Genomic DNA, 13,427 nt, shown 5'->3' with positions numbered 1-13,427 from the left:
GTTTTGGCCGACTTCATGGCCGAGTTCACACCAGAATCCAGCGCACATCGGGCTTCGTTGAGCCGAGGTGAACGATGTCCAAGCAAGCAAGGAGAAGCCCAGCCAAATGCAACAGAACAAAGGAAAAAGGAAAAACTCAAACCCTGCAGCATTTACATCGGCGACTCCTTTCAACTATTTGTCGATGGGAGCTCAAACCGACAAGGAGCGGGGGCAGGAGTAGTACTGGTATCTCCAGATGGAGAAGTACTGGAACAGTCTATTCGATTGGGGTTCAAAGCCTCAAACAATGAAGCAAAATATGAAGCATTGATTGCAGGACTAAAGCTGGCGGTAGCAGTAGAAGCAGATGAAGTGATAGTCTTCTGTGACTCCCAGCTCATAGTCAACCGAACAACAGGTGAATTTGCAGCCCGAGATGAAAGGATGTCAGCCTATGCAAAGAAAGTCAACAGGTTAGTAGCTTTGTTTCGAAATTACCGACTACATCAGGTCAGCCGAGATGATAACAGTCACGCCGATTTACTAGCCAATTTGGCCAGTGTAATACAACCTGGAAAACCAAGGACGATAATGGTCGAATACTTGTCGGGCCCGAGCAATGAATCACTGACCACAGAGCGTGAAGCAATGTGTGTGGACATGGGACCAAGCTGGATGGATGCAATTGTTGCATTCCTGAAAGAAGGAAAGCTTCCAGATGACCACAAGGAGGCACACAAGATCATATTGAAATTGGCAAGATTCCGTCTAACAGCAGAAGGACATCTCTACAGAAGATCTTTCACTGGACCCCTTTTAAGGTGTGTACACCCATCACAAGTTGAAGATTTTTTATATGAAATACATGAAGGAATCTGTGGAAGCCACACCGGGGGCAAATCACTAGCCCATAAGGCCATTACCCAGGGGTATTGGTGGCCCTACATGCAAAAGGACGCAGAAGCCTATGTCAAGAAGTGTGAAAGATGCCAAAGGTTTACACCACTGATACACTAGCCAGCAGCAGTCCTTGGCTGTTTGCCCAATGGGGCATGGATCTCGTTGGGCAACTGCCCAAGCAACTGGACAAAGAAAGGACTTGCTGGTAACAACAGATTACTTCACCAAGTGGATAGAAGCTGAGCCCTTGGCCAAGATCAGAGATGTAGACGTGAAGAACTTCTTATAGAAGAACATCATCACTAGATTTGGGATTCCTAGAGCAATAGTTGCTTACAATGGAACACAATTTGACAGCAAGCTAATCAAGAACTTCTGTGCAAAGTTCAAGATCAAGAACTACTTTTCAACCCCAAGCTTTCCTCAAAGCAATGGTCAAGCAGAAGCATCCAACAAAGTTATCCTAAATGGGATAAAGAAGAGGCTGCAAGCAGCAAAAGGAAAATGGGTGGATGAACTACCAAGTGTGCTCTGGGCATATCGGACTACGCCGAGAAGATCAACAGGGGAATCCCCCTTTGCCATGGCTTATGGCACAAAAGTTGTTATTCCACTGGAGGTCGGCATCCGTGGGATCAGAACCCAGGGAGTAGAGAACGGGACAAATGACGTACTCTTAGCCTGAGATTTGGACTTGCTAGAAGAAATAAGGGAGAAAGCTGCAATTCAGCTCGCAGCCTACCAGCAGCAGCTTGCCAGAGCTTCTAAGAAAAGAGTCAACCCAAGGGAGTTCTAAGTCGGCGACCTAGTCCTGAGAAAAGTCGTCGGCAACAAGAAGAATTCTAGGGAGGGCAAGCTTAGCCCAAACTGGGAAGAACCCTACAGAATCACTTCGGTATTCGGCAATAGGGCATATCGGCTTGAAAATAGTGAGGGCAAAGAGTTACCAAGACCCTGGAATACTTGTAATCTGAAGTTTTTCTATCATTGGATTTTCTTTGTTATTTGTTGACGTAATGAATAAAATTTTAGTAGAATTCCTCTACATTTGTGACTGATAAAGATACATAACGTTGTTTCTGGAATACATGCATAATAAGACCCCAAGTGGAACTTAGGTTCACATTAGGGGGCGGAGAGAAGAAATGATGTTTAACACTTGTTGAAACTTGAGAAAAGTTTACAAGTTGAATTTAAATCGAAATGATGTTTAACACTTGTTGAAACTTGAGAAAAGGTTTCAAGTTGAAGTTAAACCGAAATGATGTTTAACACTTGTTGAAACTTGAGAAAAGTCTACAAGTTGAAGTTAAACTGAAATGATGTTTAACACTTGTTGAAACTTGAGAAAAGTTTACATGTTGAAGTTAAACCGAAACGATGTTTAACACTTGTTGAAACTTGAGAAAAGTTTACAAGTTGAAGTTAAACCGAGATAATGTTAAACACTTGTTGAAATTTGAGAAAAATTTACAAGTTGAAACCGAGGTCGCCCCAAGAAAGGTACTTGGATACTTGCCGAGGTAAATCGTCAGTTTGTATAACCGAGGTATGTCACCCCGAGAAGGTTGCACAAGATTGAAGTATATATTAAAGATATGCAAATTATTCTAAGTATGAAAGTCATACAAGAGCAATAAAGGGAAGACAAACACACAAGCATTCAAGACAGAAGGAAGTTGTATTCATTAAAAGGCACGTCGGCCATATGTAGAGCTTACATTGTCTCAATAACAAAGAAGCAAAAGTACAAAAGACAAAGGAAAAAGATATAGAATCAAGAGTCTTTAGCATCATTAATAGGCTGGGTCTATATCTCAGAAGACTGCTGGGAGGACATCTCGGCCACCTTCTCGGCCGCAAGCTCAGCATCGATCTCTTGAAGGGTCTGATCAAGGCTCTTGTCGGCAAGAGGCACGTCCAAAGATGCCTACTCAGGGGAAGCTTCCTTAGGGACCTCCTCAACCTCCTTATCTTGAGTCAAGTCTAGGACTTGCTCATTTTGAGGAAGAGACTTGGCCCCAGTAACGACTTTTGGCTTGCTCACCAAAACCTCACTCTCGGATTCAGAATCGTCGTCGGCAGACTGGCTTGGGGTTGGGGGGAATGGCAGAGGAAGGACATCGACATTCCTGAGGGGGGAGTCCGCGAGGACATCAAGCCTTTTCAGCAAAGTCATCCAGCCAAGGGTTAAGCCTTTGTTGCATGCCTACTTCATTTGCTTTTCATAGTCTGCCGTGACATCGGCCACCCGCTCGTTGTAGCCCTTTTCATCGGCTGCCTTGACTTCGGTCTCTTTTGTGGCCAGAGCATCATGCAGTTCTTTTTGGGCTTGGGCCATCTTCTCCTCGGCCTCTCTCTTCTCGGCCTCAAGAACCTTCTTAATAGCCTCAATAGATTCAGCCTTTTCTTTGGAATCAATTTGAGCTTTGATGGCAGCCTCGGCCTGGTCTTCCAGCTTTTTCATTTTTTATTGCAAACCTTTGTTGGCCTTTTGAAGACTGGAAACCTCTCTCTTCATTTCGGCCAGCTTCTCTTGATTCTCAAAAGATTGTATTGAGAAAGAATGGGCATGCTGGATAGCCTGAAAGTAAAACAGAACAGAAGTTGTTAGAAAAAGTTACAAGTATGGAATGAACAGAAAGAAAGAAAAAGTTGCCAGATAAAGACACTTACTTGAACGGAGCGTTGAAGCATCAGGGCGTAGTTTTCATACTCGCTCAACTCGACATTTTGGTTGAGATCGCCAGGAAGAAGCAGAGCGGTACTGAGGGCTACGCCGACATTAATATCATCGACGCTATCATTAGCCATAACTGACTTATCTTGTAGAGTGATTGTGGGGGCCCAGGGGGCATCATGTTTTTCGGACCCCGAGGTGGTTGCAGAGGATGACCTCGGCTTCTTTGATTTTGGGGATTTGGATGGTTGGGCCTCAGAACGCCTCTTCCCAGTAGCGGATTGAGACTTATCGCTTTCAGCCAATTTAGAAATTGGCAAAGTATCCTCAGTATCAACCTGAGTCACCTTTGCCTTTGGTTGAGCCTTCTTTATTCTTTTCGGCTTCGCAGGTTGCTGGGATTGCGCTGGTGGAACGTCAACAGTTGATGGGATACTGGCCAAGAGATCTTTGGCAACAGCTTTCTGGCAGCCCATTTCAGCAGCAAAAACAGTTCGTCACCGACGTTGACGCTGAGATATTGGGATCAGATAAGGAGCCGAGGTTGACGGCTGTTCGGCTGGATCAAAAGTCGATCTTTGGTCTTGCCGAGATGAGGAAGCAGTCTGAGGAGTTGTGGCAGAATGAGGAGACAGACTCTTCTTCTTCTTCCTCTTGGGGACGTCGGGAAGAGCTGACTTATAAGTAGGAATGAAGTTGAGAAACAGAGAGGCCTTCTGCTTGAGAACTGGCAGATCCAAAAGTCTCATCAAGTCTTTGTTGGAAAAGAAAGACTGACAGAAACCTTTTGGTGGCTAAAGAAGAGCTGCAAGCAAAACCGACGTTAGAAGAAGATAAAGAATTAAAGACTTTAAAAAAAAAAGAAAAAGTCATTGCCCTCTACAAAAACAAGTAAGTAAGGGCACAGGGCTTTTACCATTGCCCTCTACAAAAACGGTTCGAAGAAAAGGGTAGAGATGGAGGTCCTCGTCTGGAGAAAACTCTCAGTTCCCCGAGGTAATGAAATAGTCATCCCCGGCTCCCTTGTTGGAGTTAGGGAGGTCGGCTACGATTTTGTACTCCGTGGACCTCGGCTTAAGGTAATAAACGTAGCCCGTATCTCTTTTGAGGCCACACATGGTGTAGTAGTACTGGATATCGGCTAACGTGATCCTAGCGTTTTCTTGTTTGGCTAAGGCCATGATACCATTAATAACTCGGTATGAGTTGATGGCAAGTTGCATTGGGTTCAACTTATAGTAGTGGATTATCTCGCGGAACAGGATGTTGAGTGGAAGCTGAAGTCCGCACTCGATGAAGGCCACTACAGGGAAGGGCCTAGAATCAGTGGTGGGCATGATGGAGTCATCATCCCCAGCCAACCTCAGATGGACGTCGGCAGGGATGTCAAACTCATGCCTAAAGTGATCTAATTTGCTCGAAGTATCTACCCTATGTTTCCACATACCCATGATATCGGCCTAGCTAGGAGGAACTGGATTTTAGAATGGAGGTGTTCTAAAAGGGTTACTGGGGCGTCGGCAAAAACCTAAAGTATGTGCTGGATAAGAATTTTTGGAAATAGTTTTAGTTTTTCCTAATAATCGAAGGTTATACAGGCAAATCCCAAACCTAGATCTATGAAAGCAAGGATTGAAGATGAGAATCTGGAAAATCACAGCAAACAGAAACAAGAATATGACTCAGATTCAAGAACATAGATGGACTATCAAGAATATCGCAAGTACAATGGGAATGAAGTCAAGAACAGTGGCAGAAATCAACTGGTGTGTGAACAGTGTATATTCAAGAAGATGATTTGGGTAAAAACAGAATCACGAAGCAAACAAGTTCAAATATATGATGGAATACAAAATGCAAGATGAAATATTAGAAGTATGAACAAGATTGCAAAAGACAGTAGCTAAAACGGTAAATTTCAGTAAGGTAACAAGAAACTGAAACCAAGAGAAACAATGGCTTACCAAAAAGTGGAAGGCCGGTGTGGAGTTCGCCGAAGTCAGACGGACGGAAACAGCGGAGGAGAATAGCAAGCGTCTCGCCGGAAGAGGAGAACAACGATGGTAGCAGAGCTTGAAAGCTTGGAACAATGGAGAGGATAGAAAGCTAGAGAGAGAGAGAACTTCAGAAACAATGAAAAGTGAAAAGACGGGGGAAAGAAAGAAGTTTTGATAAAACAGAAACGGCGGTAAAAGGGTCATAAATGTGCCTAGAAGAACGTATGTGCCAGACGGCGCACGTAAGAATGATTCAATTTACAGACGCGTATTAGGTACGATCCAGTAAGAAAAAGAAGTGTGGCTAAAAATGGTTTAGTTGTTATGCATGACAGCTCATGTGCGTGAAGGAGTTCTTGGAAATCTTGATCTTTAGGAAGACATGTCGGCCTATAGATGAGCTGGGCTTAAACCGATGTACTGGCAGGAAGTACCGATATAGGTTCCATCACCTCAGAATACCGAGGTAATAGAACCTAGGGGGCAGTTGTGGGGAAGTATTTTATGAGTCCCAACACGTGGCCAAGGTGACGTCGACGTGTTAGCCGAGATGCCACGTGTCCAGGTTATGACGCCGAGGTGATCTCGGCAAGGCCGAGGTTATCTCCGAAGATATCGGAATCCGAAATAAGCAGATAAGGGACAAAGAGTCCTAGAATGATGAAGGACTTTAGCATGGATAAGGATAAAGCTCTTAGGGAGTTTATCTTTCTCTCTTAAGAGAGTCCAGGATAAACACTGAACAAGAGTCTATTGAAGCTAGGCTTCTAGTGGGACAAGGATTGAGTTAACTATAAAAGAGAGGCACCCCCGATGGGTCTAAGGTACGCAACTTATATTATGAACAGTAAGTTTAGCACTATTGATTATCTTTGAGAGATATACTGACTTGATCGTCGGAGTGCCCCCGAGTGGACGAACCACTGTTAGAATCTTCTCTTTCTGCTACAAGTCAGCCAGGTGTCATCTATTCTGTCAGTGCTCTCCAGCTGAATACCAAGTTGGGCAGTGTGATCGGAAAATCACTCAAACAGTTACTATTATTATTATTATTATTTTGGCTTTTTTCAAAATGTATTTGTTAAAAAAATTGATTTGTTTGACAAACTACTAAAAAGAACTATTTTTTTTTTCTCACTTTCATTTCTAGAAAAGCAACTAATTTTTTATTTTTTTTAATTGTCTGCTAAAAAAGTATTTATCAAAAAATATTGGGTTGGTGTAAAAAAACAAAAAAGTGTTTACAGAATGGATTACGTTGGTATTGCCGACATAACTGATAATAATTGAACTTATATGATTTTATTATATTTATTTTTTCTTACAAAAATTAAATTATTTTTTGTTGAGGATTTTCGAAGGAAAAAATTGGTAATAAATCCAATTTAAGAAAAGTCCAGTAGATATTTTTTATTAGTGAAAGGTTTTCCCTGCGTGAAATAGTTTGGTAAGAAATCCTTTTGTTTGTTTGGAAGGACATTTGGTAGCATTTTTACTCCATAATTTATCTCTTGATCTTTTGTTAACTATCTATTCAAATTATTTTTTATCTGTTCAAATTTTTTGACTATCTGTTCAATTTTTTCCCCAGCTATTCAAAATTTGTGATTTTCTCTCCCTATCTATTAAAAATCTTCCTGTGCATTTCTCTCTATCTGTTTAAAATCTGTGAGTTCTTTCCCTATCTATTTAGAAAATACAAAGGTCGATCTATCTGTTTAAAATTTCCCAAACTTGTTTTCTATACACTACAACAACATGAAACCTTTCTCTTTATTACTCTCATCATCATTATCATCATCTTCTGATCAACAGAAGAACCAAAATAAATAAATAAATAAATAATTAAAATTAATGTGTTCCAATTTGTTTCATCAATAACAACAACAACAAGAACAACAACTACAAAAAAAAAAAAAAAAAAAAAAAAAGAGAATTGAACAGATCTGACTTAGATCTAAGCCATTTTTAAACATATTTGAACAGACCTAAGACATTTTAAACAGATTGAGCCATTTTAACATATCTATTGTTATAATAGTAGAGAGAGAAAAATAATATATATTATATATTCAATGAATGAATACAATAGGGAAAGCCTGTATATATAGGCTAAAAAACCTAGGTGTATAGGAATACAATAATCCTAAGTATAACAGGAATAGATGACTACTAACACCCCCTTCAAGCTCAAGGTGGTAAGGCAAATACCAACTTGAGCTTAGCAAGGAGATTAGAGAAACGTCTTGGAAGATGACCTTTGGTGAAGAGATCGGCAGTCTGATCGGTGGAGGTAACAAAGAGAAGACAAACAGTGCCCTTGGTAACATATTGGCATATAAAGTGGTAATCTATCTCAATATGCTTGGTGCGATCATGGAAGACATTATTATGTGCAATCTAAATAGCACTCTGGTTGTCACAATATAGATTGGTGGTAGCAGAATGAGAAGCTCCCATGTCAGAAAGAAGCCACACAAACTCCTGAGTAGTGTTAGCAAGAGCATGATACTCAGCCTCGGTACTAGAACGTGCAACAAGTGTTTGCTTCTTACTATGCTAGGCAATAAGAGAGTTGCCTAAGAAGAAGCAAAACCCAGTAGTAGAATGACGGTCAGTAGGATCTCTAGCCCAATCTGCATCAGAAAAAACATAGAGCTGTAGAGAAGACTGGGCGGAGTAGTGAAGACCATGAAATAGAGTGCCTTTGAGATAACGCAAAATGTGAATCAAAGCATCATAGTGTGGAGAATGGGGGACAACCATGAATTTACTGACAATGTGAACAGCATAAGCAGTATCTGGACGAGTAACCATGAGATAGACAAGACTGCTAACTAGTTGACGATATTTGGTGGCATTAGACAATAGGGAGCCTTCAAGAGGTATAAGACAAGTCTAAGGATGAACAGGAGTAGTGGCGGTCTTGCAATTGGTAAGGCCAGCACGAGCCAAGAGATCAGAAGTATACTTGGCCTGGGTAAGAAAGTAACCAGATGAATCTTGAGAAATTTCCAAGGCAAGGAAGTAGCTAAGCAAACCCAAATCTTTCATCTCAAACTGGCGATGGAGAAACTGTTGGAAACTAGAAATACCCACGGGGTCATCTCCAATGATAATCATGTCATGCACATAGAGGAGAAGGAGAATAGTACCATGCTCCGTCTTACATGTAAACAAAGCAGAATCATGGGCACTGGATGAAAAACCAAAGTCACGAATGGTAGAGTTGAACTTGGCAAACCAGGCACACGATGCTTGTTTCAAACTATACAAAGCACGACGAAGTTGACAGACTTTGTTTGATGGAACAGAAGACCCAGGAGGGGGTTGCATATAAACTTCCTCAATGAGATCACCATTGAGGAATGCATTCTTGACATCCATCTAATAAAGACTCTAGTGGCGAGCAGTAGCCACTGCAAGTAAGCTGTGAACAGAAGTAAGGCGAGCAACAGGAGCAAAGGTTTCTTCATAGTCAATGCCATATTCTTGAGAAAACCCTCGGGTGACAAGGCAAGCTTTGTAATGCTCAATGGATCTGTCAGAATGAGTTTTGAGCTTGTAAACCCATTTGCAACTAACAGCACTCTTGCCAGGAGGAAGATCAACCACATCTCAAGTAAGAGTTTTATCGAAAGCCTGCAGTTCATCAATCATAGCTTGTTACCAAAGAGGGTTAGAACAAGCCTCTTGATAGGAAGTAGGTTCATGAGAGGAAAAGGCAGTGGAACCAACAATATAATCATGGAGAAGAACAGAAGGTTGTCGTACCCGTGTGCAATGAAGCTCTGGTGGAGGAGGAACCTTAACAGGAGAAAGTGTAGGGCCATCAACAAACGCAGGATCCTCAAGATGGACAATAGGCGTAGGCAGCTGTGGAATCATGGAGTCAGAATCTGCATCAAAGTCATCAGAAAATAGGTCTATAGAGAGAACAATAAAGCAGGATGAGTGGGTAAACTGTGGTAAGTGGAACTTGGAAAGAGTTGAGAACATTTTGTGTTCCTAGAAAACCACATGATGGGAAATACGAAGTCGCTTGGAGATAGGATCCCAACAATGACACCCTTTATGTTCTATACCATACCCTAGAAAACAGCAAAGACGAGAGCGAGATTCTAGTTTAGTGCGTTCATGAGGTTGAAGTAAAACAAAACAAGCAGAACTAAAAACTTTAAGAGTGGTATAGCCTGGAGGAGAACCATACAAGCGCTCATAAGGGGAAGTATTAACTATGACAGGTGTAGGTACATGATTTATGGTGTGGATGGCAGTGAGGGCAGCTTCCCCTCAAAATTGTTCAGGACAAGAAAAGGAAATAAGAAGAGCCCGGGTAGTGTCTACAATATAACGATGCTTCATTTCGGCACGTCCATTTTGTTGGAACATGTCGACACAAGAGTGATGGGAGAGTATACCATTAGCCCGAAGAAAAGACAGAAATTCAGAATCCAAGTACTCTTGAGCATTATCAGAACGAAAGATTTTAATAGTACGAGAAAACTGAGTGCGGACCATGACAGAGAAATCATAATAAATCTGTTTAAGTTCAGATCGATTTTTGAGAAGAAAAAACCAAATATAACGAGAAAAATCATCAACAAAAATTACAAAATATCTTGACCCCCTATGGTCGGTGTGGGGGAAGGTCCCCAAATATCTGAATGCACATGATCAAAAGGAGCAGTAAACATAGAAGTACTATTATTAAAAGATAAAGCAGGTTGTTGTGGACGTCCCCGAACGCCCCGGGAGGGATGAGGTCCCGTTCTGTTCATTTTGGGCTCACTACAGCTCGGACTCTCAAATTGTCACGGTTCTTAATCTGAACCAAAGAGTCCAAATCCGGCAAATCGTTTTGAGAAAACAGATTTTTGAAAGAAGTGCCAAACATGGACTGCTTTGCCAGATACAAAGTCGCCACCTAAATATTTTATTTTGGGAGAAATTTAGGAAACCCTGACTCGTTGCCTAAGGCCACGTGTCCGTCATCACCAAAGTTGCCTTGGCTCGGGAACTTGGATACGATTGGGGAAGGTCACTTCGTGAGCACCCCCGCTCGCCCGATCAAAGATCAGCCTCTACTAACCATGATATCTAGTTTTGAAAACATTATGCGTTCTTATTCCGGTTATTAGCCTAGATTTACTATGTGATGCGTACAGCATATAAGCATAGACTGGGTCGCCTGAATTGGAACAAAACATTTCATACTTGTTTATTTGAAAATGGTTTGATGGTGCTACCCGCAAGTAAGCTAAGACGTGGATTTGCCACCCTCGGGTGGGCTTAGAAAACATGATTTTGCCACTATCTAGTGGGCTTAAAACACATATTTGATGAATTTTTCCAATTCAAATAACCCAACCTTCATCCACAGGCATTCAGGCAGTTATATCACATAAGCATATAGCCTCATGGTAAGCATGCTATTCATGGCAGTCACTCACACGCATGTAAGGATGCTAAAGCATAAAAACCTACCGAGTACTCCAAGCCAAAACATAAGCTAATTAGAAATCCATGCATGATCCTAATTATAGAGAAATGCCTAATGCAACACATGCAAAAATGCAGCTATAATAGGCTCGATTATTCTAAAGATGGCATGCGAAATGCTACAGCTAACATGTATTCAACTTGGAATTGAAAATACAATGCAGTTAGTATGACGCGCCGAGCCCGGTGCATGCAAAATAGATGAATGAATGCAAACATTCTATCAGACTGTATGCTAATTGAAACATGCCCTAATCTAACCATCATAAGCGGGTAAATAAAAGGGAGAAAGACGTGGGATTGGAAGACATACATCACACACACGCACACTTATTCATTTGGGACTGTATATTATTTATTCACACCCTGACTCGTTGCCTAAGGCCACGTGTCCGTCATCACCAAAGTTGCCTCGGCTCGGGAACTTGGCTACGATTGGGGAAGGTCACTTCGTGAGCACCCCCGCTCGCCCGATCAAAGATCAGCCTCTACTAACCATGATATCTAGTTTTGAAAACATTATGCGTTCTTATTCCGGTTATTAGCCTAGATTTACTATGTGATGCGCACAGCATATAAGCATAGACTGGGTCACCTGAATTGGAACAAAACATTTCATGCTTGTTTATTTGAAAATGGTTTGATGGTGCTACCCGCAAGTAGGCTAAGACGTGGATTTGCCACCCTTGGGTGGGCTTAGAAAACATGATTTTGCCATTATCTAGTGGGCTTAAAACACACATTTGATGAATTTTTCCAATTCAAATAACCCAACCTTCACCCACAGGCATTCAGGCAGTTATATCACATAAGCATATAGCCTCATGGTAAGCATGCTATTCATGGCAGTCACTCACACGCATGTAAGGATGCTAAAGCATAAAAACTTACCGAGTACTCCAAGCCAAAACATAAGCTAATTAGAAATTCATGCATGATCCTAATTATACAGAAATGCCTAATGCAACACATGCAAAAATGCAACTATAATAGGCATGACTATTCTAAAGATGGCATGCGAAATGCTACAGCTAACATGTATTCAACTTGGAATTGAAAATACAATGCAGTTAGTATGATGCGCCGAGCCCGGTGCATGCAAAACAGATGAATGAATGCAAACATTCTATCAGACTGTATGCTAATTGAAACATGCCCTAATCTAACCATCATAAGCGGGTAAATAAAAAGGAGAAAGACGTGGGATTGGAAGACATACATCACACACATGCACACTTATTACAGTTGTGCCCTCACTCGGAGGGTCCGAATAAATAATATACAGTCCCAAATGAATAATTACAGTCCAAATATGTACAAAACACTAATTAATTAACAAATTAAATTAGGAAAGCAATAAATTGGCATGCAAGCCAGGGACTGCCTCAACTCTGCTCCGGATGATGAATGATGCATGCTCGGGTTGCATTTGTCGAAAAATTCTCTACGATGCCCCGGTTTGCCTCTGTTTGTAATTATTCTTGGAATGCGTGCCAAGCTCCGGAAGGCTGCTGATTTCTGATTTGCTGCAACAGAGAGCAACAAAGGGGCATGGCAAAGTATTTTCACATATGTATGCATGACTACTCTTCAGGGAGTGTAGTCCTCAATTCTCGTGTCACCAATCACGCATCTCGATGCACGATGGCTGAGGAGTCGATTTGCACAACTCAATATGAAATGAATGCACATATGGACACAAGAAGGCCTAAATTCCATCATGGGTAGTCCGGAACGTCGGCGACAGGGAATTAAGACACATTCCGTCACTCGGAGTACGAAACGTCCCTCGTTTCCCGTGCTTGGGCTAACTCCTATCCCAAGCACTATGCAATATGCATGACATGCATGAATGCAATCCTAATATGCAACCTAGTAAACACAATGCTATGAAATGACATACACAATGCACGATATAACGAGGCATACGCAATGCTCTAACATATAACCTGGCATACACAATGCTATGAAATGAAATGGCATACACAATGCACAATGGACTTACACGAACATGAGTGGACCTCAGCCACACTCACATCAGTAGCCATTAGATGAAAATGGGACCCGCGAAATACGTGCACGCATGTACACAAACCGAGGACCGAACCTAAAGCAACAAATGCCACTCTACCAAAGCATGGAAAGGCATGGGACATGGTATGCAAGCATGCAAATTTCCAGAACTAAAATGTGAAGCAAAATGGTCCTGAAACGTGTAAACATGGCACCCGACGCATGGAATGGTCCCGAAATACAAAACTAGGTACATGTATTGACCTATAGCTATACAAAGCATGCATTATTTGATCATGAAGCATGAAGACAGAGGCAAGAAAGTCCCAAAACATGCATATTTTTTGTTTATA

This window comes from Camellia sinensis, chromosome 1 (genome assembly GCF_055761805.1).
Source record: "Camellia sinensis isolate YWXY chromosome 1, ASM5576180v1, whole genome shotgun sequence".
Classification (NCBI taxonomy): Eukaryota; Viridiplantae; Streptophyta; class Magnoliopsida; order Ericales; family Theaceae; genus Camellia; species Camellia sinensis.
Note: the sequence above shows the minus strand (reverse complement) of the source record.